Source organism: Gossypium hirsutum, chromosome D10, assembly GCF_007990345.1.
Source record: "Gossypium hirsutum isolate 1008001.06 chromosome D10, Gossypium_hirsutum_v2.1, whole genome shotgun sequence".
In the NCBI taxonomy this organism is placed as follows: domain Eukaryota; kingdom Viridiplantae; phylum Streptophyta; class Magnoliopsida; order Malvales; family Malvaceae; genus Gossypium; species Gossypium hirsutum.
This window is the reverse complement of record NC_053446.1, coordinates 15,041,587-15,049,986: the sequence shown is the minus strand read 5'-3', so window position 1 is coordinate 15,049,986 and position 8,400 is coordinate 15,041,587. Positions and strand designations below refer to the sequence as shown.

Sequence of the window (8,400 nt, the reverse complement as noted above, 5' to 3'; positions counted from 1 at the left end):
ATTTAATATGTATAACATTTTTCTTCGTAATCAAATACGACATCCTTTGGGAAAAAAAAACTGTGTTTTTTTTTATGATATATAAAAAGGGACCAGAGACAAAAGTACTTGAGAATTTGAAAAAAAAATGTTGATGGGCATGAGCTGGCTTTTCCATGACAATGAAAAGATTTTTGGTTGGATTTGATATGAAAATGAGGAACAGCCAAGCAAAGGCATCTCCTTCACCAACTTCAATTCAACTCGTCTTCCTCCAATTGGTTCATTGTGTTCATAATAATTCACATCAAATCATATATATTTTTCCTTTTTTGTTTTGATTTTGAATTTATTAATAGCTATGAAGCTTAGTTAGACAACCCCCTCCAAATTTCAACATTGTTTTTTCATTTATTTGAAAAACATGCTAAAAATTTGGGCATTGTAGCATGTTTGTAATTAATTTTAAAAAATGCTAGACCTAATTTAAAATATAATTCAATCATAAAAATATATTAAAATTTATATAATATAAATTAAATCATTAAAAGATATAGAGATATGAAATAAGGAGCATGGATCTCGACACAAAAATGTCTGGAAAATAGTACAATAATGTGGCAGTGGCAGAGTTGCATAGATAAAAATTCAAGAAAGTCAAACATTATAAAAGTCTAACAAGAAGGTTGTCACGTGGTCCTAATAATTGTATTTTATGCAATGGGTGGGGTCCTTGGGAGAAAAATTAAAACGATATACATAAAATTCTTTTAAATACATCTCGAATTTACGTTCCTTTAATTGAAAGATATATGATTATCTTAAAATTTACATAACATATAAAATTTAATTTATCATATAATAAAAAACATAGGAAAAAGAGAATGATAATGAAGTAAGAGAAGAGGTGTGGGATGAATGTTTAGCAGCAGATCCAAGATTCTGAAACAAACAGAGCAGCGTCCAAATTGAGCCACCAAAACTGTTTGACAAATATGTTATATATGTCGCATACAATACATACAATTCAATGTTGTCAATTTTTGAGTCTTTAAATATCCATGCTAATCTCCCTTCTTTTGCCAAGTTCCATTTTGCTATTTTGTGTAGCTTCAAGCTTTCTTTTCGCAGTATTTTAGTGTGATTTTTTTTATCCATGCTTTGAGCTGGATTAATTATTTATTGCGTGAATAAAGCATATAATATAATTTTATTTTATATATTTAATATAAAATAATATTATTTAAAAAATAATACTTAATAAATATAATTGTTGAAATTGACTCCGACTAAACAATCAAATTAGGAGCCGGCCGTACTAATTTGGAGTAATTTAAATCTCAGTTAAACCACGAATCGGATGAGCTAATAAAAATCCGATAGAACCATTTTTATATTCTTGGGCCAATTTCTTGGCTCAAATCGAAAACAAAATGCAACACTATAACCGGCACAAATCTCTTAACAATTATTTAACCCTTCCAAGCCCAAAATAAAGTTGGGCAATATACCTAAACCAAGCTAAAAGCTTTGCTGATTGTTCCGTGTTGCCGTCTACCCCACTTCTCTTTTCTCAAGTCTCAAACTTTGTTATTGTTGGTTGCTGTCTCCGGTCACCGCCATTAAGGTGAGATCTGCTTGCTTCTCCTTTTTTCTAACAACTACTTTTTTTAACTGTTGATAACTCTCATATTTAGAATCATCTTAAAGATAATTTTAACATTTAGATTAATTTTTATTGCATATTATAGCTTTTCGAATTAATGATATTTTATTTGGATGTTGCTTGTTTTTAACATTTTTTAGAGTTAGTTCAAGTTTACTTACTATTTTCCTTTTCTATATTGTAGGGATAAAGAATGGAATACTTGGAGCATATAGTAAAAAGTGGTGAAGTCTTCTGCTCCACGGGATTTAGTTTAGTGCGGTGGAGCATGCTCTTAAATTCTGAAATTTTGACAGCAAGCAATTTGCCCCCACTGCAATTTTTGTATGAGGTGGAGTGGCGCAATTAAAACCCTAAAAATGAGGGAGCTGATTTTTAAGATGAAAACGAGGTAAATAGGGGAAACTCAACTTGGAGGCTAAGGAACAACTCTCACACACACCAAGGAGAACTTCAAGCTTGCAAAGATGATAAGAAGAAGAGATCTAGAGCGCTCAACATAAACTCTTGTAACTATTTTCTCTCTGATTATTTTCTTTTGCAAGTTTGTTGTGAATCTCTTATTGTGTTGTGTTCTTAACTCAATATGAACTAAACTTTATTTTCTCAAAACATTGATGGATATTATTTCTTAGTTAATTAATTTATTTTTCTCTTCAATTGTTTCGGTCTTTGTTAATTATTTATTCAGTTCTGCCGATGCATTTTCCAAAGCGTGCCTAGACCAATGCCAACTAGGAGAATCATTGGGGACTAAAAAAAAACTACCATGTTTGGATTGGTAAATTTTGGTAACAACTATGTTTGGGGTATGGTTCCTTTCATTCGTTGAGATACTTGCTAGCCCATCCTTGATATCCAAATTACAATTAAAAAGAGATATTGGAGATTAGTTTGGATTGTATCGAAAGAACCCTGAAACTAGTACAAATCCCTTAAAAAATTACATAACCCAACCAGCCCAAGATAAAACAAATGAATAAAAACTGAAGTTCACAAAAAAAGGTTAAGGTAGCCTTAAACGTCGAACAATATACCTAAACAAAACTAAAAACTTTGTTGATTGCTTTGTGCTGTCGTCTACCCCACTTCTCTTTTCTCAAGTTTAAAACTTTGTTATCGTCAACTGTTGTCTCCAGCCACCTCCATTAAGGTGAGATTTGCTTGCTTCTTTTTTTACAGTTGCTTTTTTTTTTGTTAGCTACTTATTACTTAACTTACATTTGAGACTTTGGATTCATGATGCTCATACTTATCATAAACTATTATGTTTAAGAATTTCAATAAATGGTTGAGAGTACATGGAGATGATGTTGTGATGTATGTGTGTAAATTATGTAAAATTAAGTGACTGGAAGGTTATGGCTTAACAATCCGTGGGTATAAAATACCATAATTAACTAATAATGGGGTATGAGAATTTAGTTACCATGAGTGACTTTTAAAAGTGATTTAGAATATATATGAAAATTTGGTGAAATATAATATTACTATGGAAAAAATTGAAAATATGACTTTATGGTAAAATTTAGTAATTTATTTCCAACATTGCAAGTTGTTGATAGAGTTGAGACATTATTAAATGTGAACTAAAAATGTGTATATTGGCACCTTGGCTATTTCAAAGTTTAATAAGTTGTCATAATTGAACTGTTCATTATGTGGCTTTGGTATGTGACAATGTATCACTTATAAATGGAAGTTTAGTTTAATGTGAGGCCATAAAGACTCTTCTCGAATTTTTGCCAGGAAAATGTTGGTGAATGAAATAAATGGTTATACATGATCTTTTAAAAACATAGTGAGAACCATGAATGTGAAATTGAGGCATAAGATGATTTTTGTGAAAATTTTCCAATACATGTGTTTAGACAAGAATGGCCTGGACAATCTTTGAACTCCGTTAACTTTAATTGTATCTCTATCTAAATAATATACTTATAAATGTGTAAATGGCCTTATCTGAAACAAGTTACTTCTGAACTAAATAAGCCCTAGTAAACTTAGTGAAAACGATAGGATACAATCGGCATGTTGATAGGGATGTGATATGTTGCCTTTGGGCCTCGCAACTTAGTGCTTTCTAGTGCGTTTTAGAAAGTTGAGTGATCTGCCACAATTTGTTGTGGCAAATTAAGGTCTTTCTAGCACTTAACGAGTTTATTTTCAAGTGTTTTTATATGTTTTTATTTTGGTTTCAATTTTTATTTGCTTAGGTTTAATTTTAGTAATATAAGTGTTTTTACGCAATTTTTAGTGTTTTTGACGACCCGTAAGGCTAACTCGGGCCTCGAATGTGACTAATGGGTTATTTTAGTGTGTAGGACATCAATTTGGGCTTAAGTATGCAAGGAATGATGGTCATGTTGTGACATCAACATCCAGTATCGCAACACTGAACTTCGAAGCATCGAGGGCTGAAAACATAGTTGACATCACAACGTGGGGATCTTGGTGTCATGACATAAGCGTCGCTGAAAAGATGATGTCAGCGGCCATGTGATCAGAATTTTAAAACTGTAATTTGGTTATTAAATCAGGGGTATTTTAGGGATAAATTACCCTAATTTTACCCTAGGTTTTGCGTATATATACACTCTTATAATCTCATTAGGTCGGTTGTTGATAGCTAGACAATTAAATATTTTTGTTTTTCTTTGTAATTTATTTATGTTCGTTTAGTTAGGATTCTTTCTGTTCCAATGTGAAGACGATTGCGAGCGGGGGATTGCTCTGGCACCGCGCCTCAATTAATTGTCAATGAGCAATTTCTTTATTTATATTTTATTCTTTTACTTATATTTTGTTTCTCTGGCCAATTAACATTAGTATGGATATTAGAATAATCTTGTGTTTGATTGTGAGTACTCACCTTTATGTTTTATGATTTGGGCAGAGGCCTTTGGACAGGTAGGAGAGATAAGAGAATGTCGAGCTAAGCTCCATTCAATAGGATATGTTGGTGAGTTTGGAGAGTGCTTAGCTTTATGCTACACTTATGAGAAATGTTAAGACTCTTTGAGTCAAAGTAAGTAGTTATAAGGAGATCCTCTTATCTAATAAAAAAAGTACATATGAATAAGATTGTGTTTTCTAAAATATTATGTTTTACAGTTTTAAAGCTAACTGACAATGAGCAACTAGATTCCGCATAAGTATGGCGAACCTAGTTTACAGTTCAATGACTTTGTCAAAGCTTTTGTTTAACTTATGTTTTGTGCGTGCTATGTGGTTTTTCTTTCCTGTATATTCACCGAGTTCGCAAAAGCTCACACACCCTTTTCTAAACACTACAAATAGTTAGATTGCACGGTATGTAACAATGAGGCGAGTGATCTAGGAGAAGCATAAAAAATGGAAAGATGGTACAAGCAAACTCTAGACACAAAGGCAATGTGAGATTCTTCTTGGGCTTAGAAATATATATCTATTTGTTGATTTCACTGATTATTATAGGACTTAGTTTTCCTTAAAGTTTTCTTTATGTTTTTATTTGGGAACTGAATAATTTTTATAAACACACCTGATATTTAAATATATAAATATAGTCCAAGTCAAATTTGATGTTTTCTTAACTTACAAATTCATACTAAAACAAATAAATTCTAACTTAGCATTTGCCATAAGCAATAGCATGAAACATAAAAAATTGACAAACTTATATAGAGTTTGCCAAAGTTGCGACGAAGTGACAGTGTTGTTGAACTGTACAAAGTGTGTATCTTACACGACTGGCAAATTGTTATCCACAAACCTTTAATAAATTTTGATATGTGAATAGGAGAAACCTACGAATCGAGCTTGCGGTATCTAAACACGTAGCGGTAGTTCCCGAAACTTACTATATTTAATGAGTCTTACACTGCGAAGACTTCAAATGTACGAGCTACACTAGGAGCAAACCCTAATGATGAGATGTGTATGCTATATACTTAAACTAGAATACCACATGATTAAAAGTTAGTTTAAGTGTAGTAATGAAAATACTTATATGATAATTCGTTGCATGTTAGTAACATAAGCATATTTTATGTTTTAACTTGTGGTGTGATAGAGGTTAGGTTGGGTGTTAATGGAGAGTAACATAGGTGGCTAATGTAGTGTTCCATAGCTCGGGTTTGGCGACCCGATCAGTTATGGGGTGTTACAAAATGTTTCACACAAGGTTCTCGTATCGGATACTTTGACGATTGCAAGTAGCATTTGGATCGTCCCATCAGTACCTTGACTTGTCTATACAAAGCAGTTACTAAATATGGAAAAAGTAATTCTACCATACTTTTCATTGCATAATGAAGCACGCTCTTGTAAATCCATGTTCCAACACAGGGGTTTTTCTTTTGTAATATAGCGTACAATAATGTAGCTTGGTAGGTATCTATGTTAGGCATGTCCGAGGTTGGGCAGATTCGAGTACTGATGAATTGTAACCACATTCTTGCCCTTAGAGTTAGCCATTCCTATGAGAACAATGTTGGGGAACTTGTTCTCAGATAGTGTCTCCACTCACCTTGTCCATCCGTTAGGAGGTTGATTATCTCCTCCATATTCTCTCTTGAAAAATACATTAGATTGGTTATCTACGTAAAGTCGTATAGGAATAAAGGAGAGTCATTGTAACTCGCTATCTCGGGAGGTGGGATGGTAATTTCTTTCCCTTAAAAAAATACCTACAACCATTGTACATCCAACTCTCAAGTTGTGTCAATCTACCTTAAGGCAGCATAGAATTCCTAGACGGCTAGCATACAGGCTTGTTCCTTGAGGATGGCACAAAACTTTTCCTACCTATGGAACCGAATTATCTCTCTTGTTTCATTGTTTGACGAAAGCAAGGTCTCGAAACCTTTCTTGAAGATGATATTTTTTTCGAATGGCTAGAAACTAAATTTTAAGCTCTATTTCACGAAGTTCCCTGAAGTTATCAGCCTCCGATTCAGCATTTGAAAGGTTTCTCCTCATTGTTTGTGGACTAAAGAACAAGTGAAAGGCAGAGGATTTGCGAAATGTTGGAGAAAAACGTAGTGAAAGGTTGTTTAGCTAATTGGGATAGCTTGAAGGGTGAAACTACTGATAAGGACAACATATAGAGGCCATCTAGGGCTTGACTTGCCATGCAAACTTGAGGAATATCTTTTAAGATCGCGTTAAACTAATAACAGAAAGCTGCAAAAAATGGTCTACATGTTATGCCATATAGGAGGCATTGCGCGACACAAGGTGAATTTCTGCCTTATTTTTGCTTTCAAGGTGTGTATGTCATGTCATAAAGTGTATATGGCGTGACACGATAATGAATCTCAAAATTTTCAATGTTGAGATGGGTGTGTTGTGCCATAAGATTGTTATGTGACAACATAGCTTCGATTTGACCTCTCTAGGGCTTGTCAAAGGCCTTTGATTGTTCATATTTGCACCCAACTAACATCTAGCTACTCCGTTGCTCTCGGAACCCTATTTCCTTCTAATTCTAACATCAAAAAATAAGTCTAATTCCTAATTCTAACAAATTAAAACCAAACTAATATACAATATTTACAAATTAATTAAAGTATGATGTTTCAAATTATGTCGCGCTACTGGACTTGTTCGGTATTTCTTTATACTTCACCATTGACTTCATTTTCCGTTCATGACCGTCGTAGTCTACCCAACCAATTCCAATTATCTTCAGTTCTTGCCATTTATTCTGTTCTCTTGTATTACTGTCGCGTGTTAATATGATGTGCGAATTGTACAAATATACACATCGAATCAAGTATAAACTGATGAGTGAGTATCGTTCCCACGAGGATTGGATGAGTTCTCTTAGTTTAAATTATCACAATTGAATAGAAAAGATAATGTATCAAATGATATTTAATGAAATTAAGATGTAATTAACTTGTGGGAATAATGAAGTGTACTAGCAGAGATGGTAATTGCAACAAATCAAACAAGAGTACTAAAGACTTTAGCAATGTTGGAATATTGATTGTAAAGGCTGGACTTACTAAGGAATATGTTATAACCTGTGAACAATGCCATGGAAAAACTATAGCAAAGCTTACTAATTGATTAGGTGCTAATGTGGTTTACCTTTGTCGAAAGTCAAACCAAGAATTACTCAACCCGAAGGCACCATACATCTATAGGCTTGGGATTAGCAACCACTACTAAGCATAACCCTCTAAATCATATAAGGTAAAGCTCTATGTCTAGAGTTTACACGAGTATATCAATTAATGCCCACTTATATTACCCAACTTCAGTCCAGGCAACCTAACCTTGTCAATATTAAGCTACCTTAAGGCTTATCAAGCATTCATCAACACCCTAATAAGCATTTAAACAAAAACAACCATTAGGTAAAGTAGTAGAATGAACCATATTAATCCATGAACATTAATCAAAGCTAAAATATCATCCAAAGTAATCCCAACCGTATTAAGTTAGCTCATAGCTGGGCTGTACAAAATACTCCAAAAATATCAGTTTAGTACAAAAGATTTGAAACAAATTACAGAGAAAGAAATCTGGGATTCAAATACGAATTCCCCAACTCGGCATCCTGATGCATATTTTCTCCTTTTCCCCGCCTCTCCACTTTTTGGTTCCCTTTTTCCCTTTTATACTTGGTTCCTCATTTGGGGTAAAAGTCGTTAGCCAATAATTTTTTATTCCTTAATTTTGGGGTGAATATTCTCCATTATACGTGTATATGGGGGCCTAGGTGCTGAGTGCTCTCATTGCTGACTAGGTGCTTGTCGTTTTCT

At 33.5% G+C, this 8,400-nt stretch overlaps 1 long non-coding RNA gene across 1 annotated transcript; it reads left to right on the top strand.

Annotated features, from left to right (window-relative positions):
* Nucleotides 1–1,438: 1,438 nt before the first annotated feature.
* Nucleotides 1,439–4,427, top strand: LOC107914388 (uncharacterized). Its single transcript, XR_001688809.2, has 3 exons — nucleotides 1,439–1,606; nucleotides 1,830–2,154; nucleotides 3,963–4,427. It is a non-coding gene; the product is annotated as an uncharacterized lncRNA (long non-coding RNA).
* Nucleotides 4,428–8,400: the final 3,973 nt, after the last annotated feature.